This window comes from Saccopteryx leptura, chromosome 8, assembly GCF_036850995.1.
Source record: "Saccopteryx leptura isolate mSacLep1 chromosome 8, mSacLep1_pri_phased_curated, whole genome shotgun sequence".
NCBI lineage: Eukaryota > Metazoa > Chordata > Mammalia > Chiroptera > Emballonuridae > Saccopteryx > Saccopteryx leptura.
This window is the reverse complement of record NC_089510.1, coordinates 5,571,125-5,585,665: the sequence shown is the minus strand read 5'-3', so window position 1 is coordinate 5,585,665 and position 14,541 is coordinate 5,571,125.

Genomic DNA, 14,541 nt, shown 5'->3' with positions numbered 1-14,541 from the left:
TCTCTGTCTCTCTCTCTGTGTCTCTCTCTCTCAATCTCTCTTTCCCAAATGATCATGTAAACTTCCGGAAGGCAGGGCCTTCCATGTTTCCGCCTTCCAGGTCCTGATCGGGGTTGATGACATTTGTATTCTGTGAAGAACTAACACGCACACAAAGGAACGCACACATGTGTTGGCCCCATAACCCCCGCAGCACCCGGCCCGCTCAGAACAGCCATTCAAGTTTCGGATTTATTGGATTTCCAGAAAACACGCGAATTTGCCTGCTCAGTCAGTATAAAACGCTCAAAAATGCAAAAGCAGATGAGCCCCCTGAAGCCCACGGACACGCGCAGATGCATCTTGTCTCCCGTGCATCCGGACCCTCACACGCGTTCTTCTTGTCTGTAAAAACGTGGCTGTCTCCAAAACCGCCGCAAATACCGCAGTGCTGTGTGAAACTTGGAATAGGGGCACGAGGATATGACTTACATTCGACCTCCCACCTAAAGACCTGAATTTATATGCTTTGTTTGCTGGGGGAAACCATTTATCTGAACTGAAATTATAATCACATTTTTACCCATAGCTTAATTATATGGCAATAATGTTAAAGGCTACCAGACGAGTAGAATTTTGATCCCATCTCGGGGTTATAGCTTCATCTTTTTTTTTTTTTCTCCCTCACCCAGCCCCCAGGAAAATATTCATGAGGTAAAACTGGCAATATAAAAATAATTATTTGGAAAACATTATATGAGGTGAGTTGTTGCTTCTCCACTGGATGCCAGTTTAAATTGAGCTAATTTGTTTTACCAGTAGCTTAAGAAAACCCCAGCACAGCGGCATGACAATTATATCCAGGTGCAAGGACTTTAATTCGACAAATTCTAGGTGGATCCTTCCAGTCTTCACGATGGGCCCCATTCTCAGCGGTGGCCCAGAACAGACGCCGGGAAAGCCTCCGCCAGCACGACCCAGTCAGTCCTGGAGCAGAGATGTTGAAATGTTTCCAAAAGAAATAATGAACCTGATACTCCTGTAACCGCAATGCCAGGACGCACATCATCGAAACAAAAACGACGTGGTAGGAACTGTTTCAACTACGTGAACAAAAATTTTTTTTTTCAAAAATAGTATTCATTCCTTTGGATTACTTTTTATATCATACACCAGGTAGACACAGACCTCCATTTAAAAATAATACATCTTCCTATAAATGTTAACGGAATTTCTAACTGTGTGTGTGTGTGTGTGTGTGTGTGTGTGTGTGTGTGTGTGGAGATAAACCATGAACACCAGTATACACATAGCACGTGGTTTCTGCAATGACCTGAGTGATGCTCAGATGAGAAAAATACATCCTGTCAGAGGAGGAAAACCAGCCCCGGAATGATACATCTGCCTGCCCACGTTTACGAAGGAGCCTTAGCTTAGCTGCAGAGACAGGCAGTTGTGTGAGTGCTCACACCCTGTCTCGCTTAGAGTCCTAAACTTTTATAAGTAAATACTTTTCATGCTCTTGCCTTATTTAGTTTTTAAATAACTTTCCTTCAGTGACATTGAGCCAAAAAATAAATAAATCAACAGAAAATCATTTTCTGATTTTAAGGCTAAGAATAGGCAGCCGTCTAATGAATATTTTATTTTTCCAGCACACTTCTAGGAAATTATTTTTTTCAGATCCTGTGGTTGGTTTCTCACTTGCTGATGATTAAATTAGGAAACAATTTCTGAGTTAACATTGTAGCAAATTGCCTTTTTTTTTTTTTTTAATTTCCAAAATACTTACAGGTGTGCAAACATAGATTGGGTTAGAATTGAAATGTACTGCTGTTAGTATAGCAAGACCAGCAGCAAAGTAATTTCTGTGTCCCTCTCTATACCCTCCCGTTTTCCAGTGTGGCTAAGTCTAAATATCTGAACAAATGACTTTCAGAATTATTCCAGATTGAAAATGATACCATCAGAGATAGTTATTTTGGCTACTCTGTCATTTCTAATTTTACCCCAACTAAAAGTTTTCTATCAAAGTCAGTATCTTTTAAACTTATATTTTTCCTTAAAATGTCTACTTATTTTACTTTAAATTATTTTATTGGACAGTATTTTAAATAAAATATTTTATTTGTGTTGTATTATTATTTTGTTATAAAATAAGGCCACAGAGCTTTATTTTATAAAGAATAATCTGTAAACTTTAACAATACTAATTAGAGGTATGTCAGACAATTTGAATTAAACCATTGGGTAGTGCTTATTCAGATGTAATGTGAATAGTCTGGACATTTTGAAAAACATCCAAATGGGATGCAAATAAAAAACTGTCAAAAATCTAAACCAAGTTCAGTCAGGCGTACCAGACCAGTTCCCATGAACTGAAAGGAAAAATTAAACACAGTGAGAGGTCCTGAAAAATCTTAAAAGCTGGATAACAACTTTTCTCATCTTTTGCTAGTGGATCCTAAAGAAGACATTAATACATTTTAATAGCGAAACTAAAATCTCCAGGGCAGAGATTTTAGATAATAATAATCTAGCAATTTACATCCTCGTTATGACCAATTTCCTCATATGTAAAAAGAGTAATTTGGATGTGATATTCAACTCATAACAAAGAGATCATAATTCCATCGTGATATGCATATCAAAATAATGAACCTTAACTCAAAAAATCAAACTTTAATTGCTTCACTGTAAAACATTTAAGTTTTCATATAAAAAGCCAACTTCTTATTTGAAGGAGAAAAGATATTTGTCACAAAAAAACCATTTCAAACAACATAGAAACACACAGAATGTCCAAAAACAAATGTATATTGATAATCATTTTTTTCTTTTAACACATATTTCTTGAGCACTGATATGTGCTAAGATTCGAGTACAAAACTGCATAAAACTTATCTGACCTTACAGAAACTCGAATTCTCATGAGAAATAAAACACTATAATAAACAAAATGATTAAACTTTATTCAGTATTTTAATGAGAAATCACATTTATCTAAATATTTTAAATTTTATTTGAAAATGTATATATTTAAAATTCTATATTCCATAGCATATATATTTGATAAGGCCTGAGAATTAAAAATAAGAAAATCTGACTTGTAAACTGAACTCCAAATAATTAAAATAATCCAAAACTCTTAATGTTGTCACAGAATTTAAGCTGAGATACGAGAGGTAATTAGTTTCCAATCTCCTGTGATCCTGATTACAAAGCTTTCTATAGACATTAAAGCCTGTGAATGACCTTAGAGATGGTCTCTTACAAAACTCCCATTTCTCAGGTCAATATACCAAGGTTCACAGACAGTGAGTGACTTGTCAGTTCGTTACGGACACAGACCTATAGGACCCAGGTCTCCTGGATTCTAGGATGGAAAATCCCAACCCCTTACTATGCTAATAATCCTCAGCTAAGGTTTGTAAAAAAAATTTTTTCACATGTAAAATATATGTGCTGAAGTTGCTGGTAGTCTAAACAGGAATCTCCAACTGCTTGACTCTACCAAATCACACCGTATCATACGAAAATTGTGTAAATAGCACCACCTTCTATTCCAACTTATAGAAAGAAGGTGGTGTCATAGGAAAAATGACTATTTCTATAAACCCATGAGATAAATAAAGCGAATATTAAAGAGCACTGAAGTTGTTAAAGTGTTATGTAACCTGAAACGTCTTAGGCAGAGATAGAAGAAGCTGGTGGTGGGGGGGGGGGTGACAGGATCTCAAAAAGGATGAAGGAAATATTGTTTTCTGATACTGAAATTTACATTTTTGAAATCACTAAAAATTATGCTGCCCCTTGTTCAGGTAAATGTGCCACAAATAACTAAAAGTCATACCTAAAAATAAAGATAATACTGCTAAAATAAGTCTTTTGTAACTTAATGAAAACTGGTGGAGATGATGATAAAGTCATGAAACATTATTCGTTTCTGTTGAGCGGTTGATACAATTTTTGGTGCAGTCTAACAATACAGCTTAATTTTAGCTTTAAAGAACATTGTTTTAATTTCCATTTTTTTCCATCTATACTTCACAATAGATAATTACTAGTGTAATCATTATTGGTCATTGGCCATTAATTTGTTTCAGCGTATGTACCTCAGTGGGCAGTAATTACCGCACAGCCTTCAAAGATATCATTAACAAAATGAGAAGACCAGAGAAAATATGTTAATTACTGTAGGTGCTTCATTGGTTCCTCTCTGGAATAAACAAGTCTGACAATTAAGATCACACTTACTTTTTGCCAGACTATATCATGCAGTGTAAAAAGAAAGAAAAAAAGGGGGGGAAGGGGAATGGAACGCCATGCAATTTGAGAGAAAAAATATTTTGGGAAGTCAATATTATTTTCCCTTTAAAATTCAAATCAGCAAATCTAATGACCCAGTGATACAAAAGTGGCTCTTAGAACAAGCAGCAATTTCATAAAGGCTCATTGTTACTCATAAAGAAAAAAATTAATTGTCTGTTGTACCCTATTATAATTCCAAAGAGAACTATCTCAAAATATAGAAACAATTGTATTATTTTTAAACTATTGGCAGAGCAAGTTCCATTGATTTTCAATTAGTCCATGTATAAATAGATGAAGGAATTTTTTAATGCCCCAGTGAAGAATTTGCAATAGAACAGACTCACTGAGAACGTAATAGGTTTTGGTGGCCAGTGCAGCGTTCCAAGTATTGATTAGCGTGGTAGTCACAGTAGGTCCCTAACCTGAAAGCATCGACTAAATATCTGTTAATTCGATTCTCTCTGGTTGACCATCTTCATCCCTCCAGTTCATGACAAAGAACTTGCCAAGCACGCTAGTTTGTCCGAAGCATTTGTGTTCTGCACCTTCTGATCTACATACGCACATGTCTGTAGAGACGCACACATGGGCATTTGCATTTCTCATTGCTGTTCATCTGGGCTTTCTCAGCAACTGGGTTTGCCGTGCACCTTGGATCCAAACCCTGCAGCTGTTCCTGCCTTTCTTTTATTGTCCTGAGCAAGGCACATCTCATTTCACCCTCATTCGTCTGCAGTTTCAGGCCTTTCCAATCTCCCTTCCAGATGCTCCAGCTGTACCTTTAACAACCCAGCTGGCAGGATTCTCTTTCCCAGAGACTTCTGCCTCTTCCTGACCTCGGGCAACTCTGACCGTGAGTTGCTTTACACACTTCCACATTCTGATTCTCCGGTCCTTTGTGACAGTCTCTCAGGCCAAGTCCAGTCCCAAATCCCCCCCTGGACCTAAGCCATTTCTAACGTATTTGGACTTGATTATGATTACTTATAAAATTACCGGACTGGCTACCAATAATTAAAACTTCTCATCCATAATAATCTTTAATGTTTATGTGGTGTAAAATTTTCCTCGGTTTAGGAGGTGTGCGTACACTTTAATGAGGTTTACAGATAGTATTATCTGGAATATAGTAAGATCAATAAAAACTGAAGTCAAAAGATGACAAGCTAAGGGGCCCACCTGTGGTTCGCTGAAGAAGGCATTCTAGTACTTTTGACTTTATTTATTTAGAAACTTGGAACAGCTAGATCTGCTGCTCTTTAGTGGTCAGAGGTGTCCTGCACGGTGGTGATAAGTCCTTAGGACATTTTCAAAACTAACGAATTATCAAATGCTTCAAAACACAGCTACTAGTAATGCAAATATAAAACCGATCTCTGACCTCCGATCTTTTCCTCTCAGAAATCCTTCTTTGGTATTCTAGATGCTATTCCCGTTTGATGTGCCCAGAAAACTCACGTGCGCTTTTCGTTTTGAATTTTGGTTCTTTGTTTGCTCGTTTGTCTCCCCTGTGGACTAGGAAGTCCGAAGGAAGTGGGCCACGTATCTCACACTCACACAGCGTGCGCTTGATTAATTAGTGGGGGGAATAACCTCAAGTAAGCGCAAGTTTTAAAAGAAGTTTTTGAAGTGCACAAGTAGTTGTGAGACTTACTGAGACACTGACAATTTCGTTTGAGATTCTTTTTTTAAATGTGAATTAATTTTTTATGAGATTGGTTTGTTGTGTTGCTTGTAATGATTACCTCAATTCCAAGCATGAATGCCTACTAGTTTTGGAAACTAATCTCTTATTCTTTGAACCACATCAGGGCTGTTCTGCTTATTTAGAGACTGGACTATCTATCAGAAAACTGACAGATTTCTACACAGCATGCATTAATTTATCTATTCATAGACTTGCTTATAGATTGTAGAGGTGCTGATGCATGTACCTGTAGCTCATGTATCTACTAACAAAGAGTATATTTCCATCTTGTGGAAATAATTTTTCTATACACACTATATCTCAGAAAGACACAGGCCTCACATCACTAAAAAAGTTTATATCTTACAATGGAAAACAAACACTAAGCTAATTAATAAGTTTGTAATAAATTACTTTCATTTAATACAAAAATACAAAAAATCTAAATCTGAGAAACCTATAACTTTAAAAATTAAACTGAAATATAATTTTAAATACTAGAATAAAATATAATAATTATCACTGAAATAAAATCAATCTATTCATTGCAGAATACACCCATATATTATATTTTAGGTGAGCATATAATGATAATTAGCAATTTGGAAAATGATGGTCAAAATAATAAGAAAATACTTAACACTTCACAAAATATTGCAAATTTACAACTCCTGAAATAACATGCTTAATGTTTAAAATTATACTTAAAATTTAATGTTGTCTTTGTCTGCTACTGGCCATGGGAATTCATAACTAACAATGACAATTACCGCTCTAATTATAAACCTCGTTTTTCTCCAGAAACACTTTTTAACATATGAAACCGAGTACTGTACCCCAATAAAAACAATCTAATTTTTTTTTCTTGAATTCCCTATAGCAGAAGCCAGTCAACTTAGTAGGTGCTCAACGAATACCTGACGATTGATTCTTCAATTCACACTAAAATCAAAAGAAGACCGGAAGCATCGTGTTCAGACTCCACCCACAGACTTCGCTACCCAAGGGGAAATTGCAAACCACCGGTACCCTCCATACAGGAGAGACTATACATTCCTGGAGTCAGTTAGGGAATGTGTCAAAAGTCCTTGTCCACTTTTAGGTGTGTGTCCCTTGAGCCCACAATTTTTCTTCCAGGAATGTTTTTAAGGGGGCAGCCAGGCTGGTACGCCACGTTAGAGGAATGTGAGCAGACTGTCGCGTCCACTCAGGAAAGCCTGGCAGGAACCAAATTGTTTAACAAGAAATTTACTTAAATAAAAATTTTAAAAAAAGTCAACTAAAGATGCTATAAAGAGGAAACGGCCTCTGAGACCTATTGCTGAGCAAATGCACCATATTACACAGCAGATTGTCCAGGGCGCGAGCGGGTTTCCATGCCTGTTTGCTATGGCGAAGACGACCACGGGCACATCACACCTGCTTCCTCCCCAGACCAGGTGAGAACCGCTAGTCATCGTGTCCCACTGTGAGCACGATGGTGGTTCGCCATTTTGTGGTCTGAATCATAAAAAGACCTCACCGGCCACCCTATCTCTTGACCCCACTGGGTGTGGAGTGCTGGCTGCCAATCTCCAGGATCCGGAGAGGGTACCAGCACCGCCCTGAATGACTGCATGGGGCAGAGCACCAGGGCATTCCCCCTGCTCCCCAACTTCTGCCTAGCCTCCCTGGAGGAAGAAATCAACTACTGTGTTAAGCCACCAATAGTTCAGAAGGTATTTATTTCAGCAGTTATGCTGTCCTGACTAATATTATTCATAGAAAGGAATAAAAAAAATTATATATGTCAAAATACTAACAGTAGTAGCAATTGATACTTTTTTTTTTTGTATTATGTTCTTCTTACTGAAACACCTATTTTGTAAATAAAAACATTTTAGAAAAACAAAGGCTTTGGTACTCACCTACAAATGGAACTTTTTTAATCCCCAAATATATGACTTTTAAATATAGAAAAGTGAATGCCTGTCTTTCATTACTGTGATACATTTATGAAGTAGAAGGGAAGCACCGAATCTCACTCATACAATGTTCTGGTGTGATCCTCGTCTTCAGAAAATGATTTAAGCATAATACATAGCTGTTTTATAGGAGCACTTTTGCCTTGGTTAATATTCCTAACAAAAGCCATAAATGAGCTTCTTAACCATTGCTCATACGGAGCAAAGACTCTACTATGAGTCCATTCCCACCCCTCAAATGCAGAACAAATGAAACGGCGACCTAAGCCCTCTCTCCAACCTCTCCACACGCGGCTAGGTCCCCGGGACTAAACATGTCAGACCTAACAAATTCTTGAGCGCTTCAAATGACTTTAACTCAGTTTTTAAGCCTTCTGACATGCCAGTCACAACTATGTTAATGTGGTTTACAGTTAAATTAAACATAAAAACATCATTAAAATAATGATGAAAGGTTAAGGCCTTGAACTACAAAAGCAGAGACAGAGACGGGAAGGCCATGCTTTGCCCAGTAACCCAGGGGAGCCTTGCTCGGCCATCTGGGTTTGGGCTGGGCCCCAGGGGGTCTCCTGTCAGGGGCCCCTCCACCAGAGCCAAACAACAGGCATTTGAGCATTTCAGAGCAGCTACAATCGGTGCATAAAAGCATGCAAAAAAAAATTGTCTTGATTTGTAAAAAAAAAAAAAAGGCATTTTGTCTGATTCTTCCTTTGCTTTTCACACTTCTCCCATTATTACTCTATTCCCACTTTACAGATGAGGAAACTGGAGCTTAGTCCATATCGGTGTCACAAGCTTGTAAAGGACAAAGGTGGACTTCTTCTCCCTCCACCACCGACATCTGTCTCAGCCAGCCCTTGTCACTATGCCGTTCTCTTTCTCCTGTGAAAGTCCTTCCCAGAAAAGCACGTCCCACAAATCTGAGCTCTTGCTTGCCTGCTGCTTTGAGAAATTCTGGCTGCCACCTCGCTGTGCCCACCTGTGCCAGCCCGACCTGCGGATCCGACCTCTCTGTTTCCCCCTGAAGATTTTTCTACGTTTCCTGGGCTGAATTCTCATCGCTCAAAATCTTTCAACACCACACATCTGTCTGCAAGTCATAATATGACCTTTGACCAGTTTGTGAGCTCTCAGAGACAAAATACGTGCTGTGTCCAGCCTCCTGTCTCCAGGCTAACATACTGTTTGACTCATTCGAAATTGTCATAAAACGAATATATCGGAGACTGACAGAAGGCACTCTCCTTTGAAAGGGACAGTAAATGGAACGAAATGCACTATATCTGAATGACTTCTTGCAGTACGTCCCAGTTTTTCTGGTTCTGTTAGAAATGTTCTTTCGATGTCTCCCTGTTCACTACAAACATCATTCTTACCCTTGGCTCAGCCTAGCCAGCATGAAAGGCTTTTTAATTGAATCCCACATTTATTGCTAAGCTGGGACTGAAAACATTTTCTTTTGCAAAACGACCCAAGTCCATTGTTCTTAGAGATAAATGTGGACGCTCAGTGAAAACACTTGAGTCATTTGTTCTTTTTAACATTATTCACTCAACATCCACTATGTTTCAGGAATGTGGGTTCTAAGGATGCATTTAATCTAGTTTCCATGGTCAAACAGGTCAGAGACAGATTCCAACTAAAAACATTAGAAAATACCATTATAAACTAATAGAGGAATTGCCTTAGTATTAAGGTTACAGAGTATGATGAGTGAAGGTGAAGACATCATGGAAGGCTTCCTAGAGGAGGCAGCCATGCACCTGACTGAGCCTTAATGATAAGCTTGTGTTAGATAGACAAAGAGAAAGAGAGAGAGAGAGAGAGAGAGAGAGAGAGAGACTGAGTTCTGAGTAGAGGAGAGATGACATGGAAAGCCACAGAGATAAGGGGCGGAAAAAACCCAAGTATGCGGAGAGAATAATAGGACCTTTCTAAAAATGGAAGAGCAGCAAGACTTAAAAGAGACAGCAGGCAAGGGATCGCTCTATGCCACGTGAGAGTCCACCCTTTGACTTCGCAGAAATCTTAGGGGCACACAAATCTATTTTTTGAGGCAAAGATGTACCGTCACAAATGTATATACTGCCTAATACTACAGGATCTGATTATGCCTAGTATTAAAACAACTATCCTAAATAGTCTTAGGAAGGAATAGGGATCCCCTCATTGAGAGCTTAAGGTTTCTCTTTTCTTTCTGGGAAGAAACCAAGTACCTCTCCAACCCTTGCTGCAGGCAGCGACTGTATCTGAACAAACATTTCCTCTCTCACACCGGTCCCGATCACGTTCTCTCCTTCGCTGGCCTGCTTTCTCTCTCGCTACCTGCGTGGTTGTTTCTCTCTTCTCCCTGTATCAGCCATTCGCCTGCGAAGCCGCCGTGTTCACAGACTGGCTTTAGTAAGCTTCTTTGTTTCTCCGGGAGTGGTTTCGTCAGCCAACAGCACGGAGTGTCACAGACCCACTGGGGACCTCAGGTGGGCCTGAGTCATGGAAGAGCAGCGCGGAACCCAAATTTGGGCATCCTCTGTTGACGATAACCCATTCGTTATAACAACACCTGGAGTGGCTTTATTATTATTATTATTATTATTATTATTATTATTAGCGAGAGGAAGTGCCCTGCGTGCTCAGCAACGGGGCTATTCGGCTTGCAGGGGCTGTCCTGGAATGTCACCAGGAGGAGGGGGCGTGCTCCTCGGAGTGTGTTTTTGAATGAAAAGCCGATGGTTTAAGAGTTCACTGGAGAACCCAGACGAGGGAGGGGAGGCTTACTCCACGGCTGCTGGCGACGCTGAACGCATCATTAGTTTACTCTGGTTAGCTATTTACTTCCAGGTGCAACTCAACGTGTACTAAAAAAAGAAATGCAAAACTTTATATTATGTCGGGTCCCAGTGAACATAGCACGTGCAAGCCTGCGTCCCCGTCCCGTAGTAAAAATGTAGTTTTTCTACGAATAGATTCAATATATAAAAACCATGCCCCTCGGAGCTGTATACTTTGTAACTGCCATTTCTCCTTCGTTTACCTTTTGGAGATTGAATACAAAATCTTGTCATTCATATATATATATGGGAGGAGAGGGAGATGTAAAATATTAATTTTTATTAATTTAGCTGCAATTAGTAGTAAAAGTAAGAGTCATCATAGAGATCCTTATTTTTTTTAATATATTTTTTTATTTTTATTTATTTTTTTATTCATTTTAGAGAGGAGAGAGAAAGGGGGAGAGAGAGAGATAGAGAGGGAAAGAGAGGAGAGAGAGACAGAGAGAGAAGGTGGGGAGGAGCAGGAAGCATCAACTCCCATATGTGCCTTGACCAGGCAAGCCCAGGGTTTCGAACTGGCGACCTCAGCATTTCCAGGTCGACACTTTATCCACTGCGCCACCACAGGTCAGGCCAGAGATCCTTATTTTTTTATATGAGATTGGTAGCTCTAGTATTTATTTCTTTCAGGGTGAGAGAAAAATCCAAGAGTATTATTGTAGTCTTGACATTCAGGAGAAATTGTTTTACGATAATATTAAATCATAGCATTAGACGATTTAATTCAATCGTTCTTTACCTAAACAAGAACTATCCCGAGAGCCACGTAAGAGTCCCTTTCCTAATGTAAGGCTGAAAGTTCAATTTAAATACGCACTAACTTTATTATTTTTCTTCCACCTTTCTTCAAGAGCATATTTTGCAAAAATTATTATAAATGACTTTGTTATCTTATTTGGGGTATCTCTGAATAATTCAAGTGACTTTTCGAAAACGATTCGACATTTACATAAAATTACTCATTACATAAATGGGATTCTGTGTTTCAAAGCACATTGGCTAATATTTCTGACCGTAGGCAACATTTTACTTTGAAAGTTTCTTAGTCATAGGCACTGCTGCCGACCTTTCTTCATTGAAAGCATCAATAGAACTGTGAAATAAGCTTTTAAAATAATGATACTGTCAACTATTGCTATAAAGCCTATTTATGATAAAAGGAAAAGTGTAAGTTTGCAAACATAAAAGATGATTAGATGTTTTTTTAAGTGCGAAAACCTCAACCTGCAATTTTTGAAAGAATTGAGTGCTTAGATACTTCTGCATCACCTAGACAACCTAGCTCGGCTTCTCCTGATGCTGTCTGACATGACGCAACTCCTAAATCCTAATCCAAGTAAAATCCGATTTTAATTGATGAAAATAAAATACATATTTTCATAGGTAAAAAAAAGTACACAATATCTGCCTTATAACTTCTATTTGTATTTCTTTTGAATGATGATTAATGCTTATGATATGGCAAAATAATACATTTGTCTGCATTATTTGGGAATTTGTATATTTTTTTAGAAAAGTTTGTTTTTAAATTAACATGTATTATATGACATCAGAGTTTTTTTTTTCTTTATTATGCCAAAGAAGCATCAGGATGCTAGAGCATTTTGCGCCCATGTAAACATTTCTTACGACGTGAATATAAATAGCTTTGTGCCTTAGAAAAGTGTATTGTTATAGGGAGCATAAGGTTTTAACTCCTGAACCATGAGAAATATATATAAGAAAAACAAGTTTTCGCCAAACAAGTGACTGTAAACATTTTGTGTACCCCTGAGCTAAAGGAGGAGATAATTATGGTGTCTGGTTGCTGCTCCATTTTTGAGTATGCAGCTCAACTGTAATAATTTCCAGGTTTTGAATAGATTTTTTTCAACAACTGAGTTGAAGTCTGCCTGAAATGTTCCTAGAGCAGACCACGTATTTCATACAGCCTCCTAACTCTGAGCACACAAAAGTCGACGTCAGGCCAATGGCCCAAACTCTCTGATGTATTTCACAACAACGCTTGTGTTAAGATAGTACATGCTCGTCTTCGCTCGATCTTTTATAATTCTAAAAATGTGCACTTTCTCAGATGGCATGGACTATATCCTTTCATTTATATTTTTAAAAAAAACACTCAAAGAGAGCCACAAAAGACTGAATTTTTATCACTTTTTGAAAGGCTTCTACCTTTTCTGAGTCAGTATAGACTTCGCTTTTTAAATTTTCTAAGAAGAAAACAAACACTTGTTTTCAGGCACAGTTAGATTCCTTGCATCCAAGATCTGGTATATATCTTACAAGAAATTGCCAGAGTAGGAATGATTGTCCTTGTTTTATAGCTGTAGGAGATGTACCTGTTGAAGGTTTTTGTAACTTTCATCATTCACAATGACCAGCAATGGTAAATAATGACAAAAACCTCCCAACAAAGGAAAGTCCAGAACCAGATAACTTTCCCAGTGAATTCTAAGAAATAATTAAAGGAGAATTTACAGTAGTCCTTCTCAAACTCTTCCAGAAAAATTAAAGATAAAGGAATATTTTCACTCATTTTATAAAGCCAGCATTATTCTCACAACCAAAACCATATCAGGACATACAAGAAAAGAAAATTACAGGTCGATATCTCTGAGTCACCTAGATGCAAAAATCTTCAGTAAAATACTCGCAAACCAAATTCAACAGCACACTAAAAGGATCACATACAATGATCGAATAGGATTTATTCCTGAGATGCAAAGATGATTCAACATCTGCAAATTAATCAATATGATACATCACATTAACAGAATGAAAGATTAAAATCATATGATCCTTGCAATGGATACCGAGAAAGCATTTGACAAATTCGACATACATTCATGGGGGGAAAAAAAAACTCTTAACAAATTAGAGATAGAAAGATTGTACTCAACAAAATAAAAGCCATATATGACAAGCCCACAGCCAACATCATACTCAATGGTGAAAACCAGCAAGTTTTTTCTTTAAGCTCATAAACAAGACAATGATGGTCACTTTCACCACTTTTATACAACAGAGTATTAGTAGTCTGAGCCAGAGCAATTAAGCAATAAAAAAAATAAAGATAGGAAGAAAAGAAAGAAGTAAAGATGTCTCTGCTGATAACATGGTCTTACATATAAAAAACCCTAAATAGCCCACTAAAATTAATAAAGAAATTTAGTAAAGTAGCAGAACACAAAATCATCATACAAATATCAGTTGCTTTTTTTATACACTAATAATGAACTATCCAAAAAAGAAATCAAGTAAAACAATTTTATTTACAATCACATCAAAAAGAATCAAATATTTAGGAATACATTTAACCAAGAAAGTGAAAGAATTTGTACACTGAAAACTATAAGACATCGATGAAAGAAAAATAAAGAAGACAGAAATAATTAGAAAAATATCCTATGTTCTTAGACTGAAAGAATTAATGTTGTAAAAATGTCCATATGACTCAAAGCTATCTACAAATTCAATACCATTTATATAAAAATTCTAATGGCATTTTTCACAGAAGTAGAAAACAAGTCTACAATTTATTCATATGAAACCACAAAAGAGCCTGACTAGCTAAAGCAGTCTTCAGAAAGAAAAACTGTTGGAAGCAACACACATCCAGAGTTAAAAAACTATATTGCAAGCTATAGTAATCAAAACAATATGGTACTCTCATAAAAAGAGACATATAAATCAATGAAACAGAACTGAGAGCCCAGAGATAAACCCCATATACACTGTCCCCTAATCTATGACAGGAGTCCAAGAA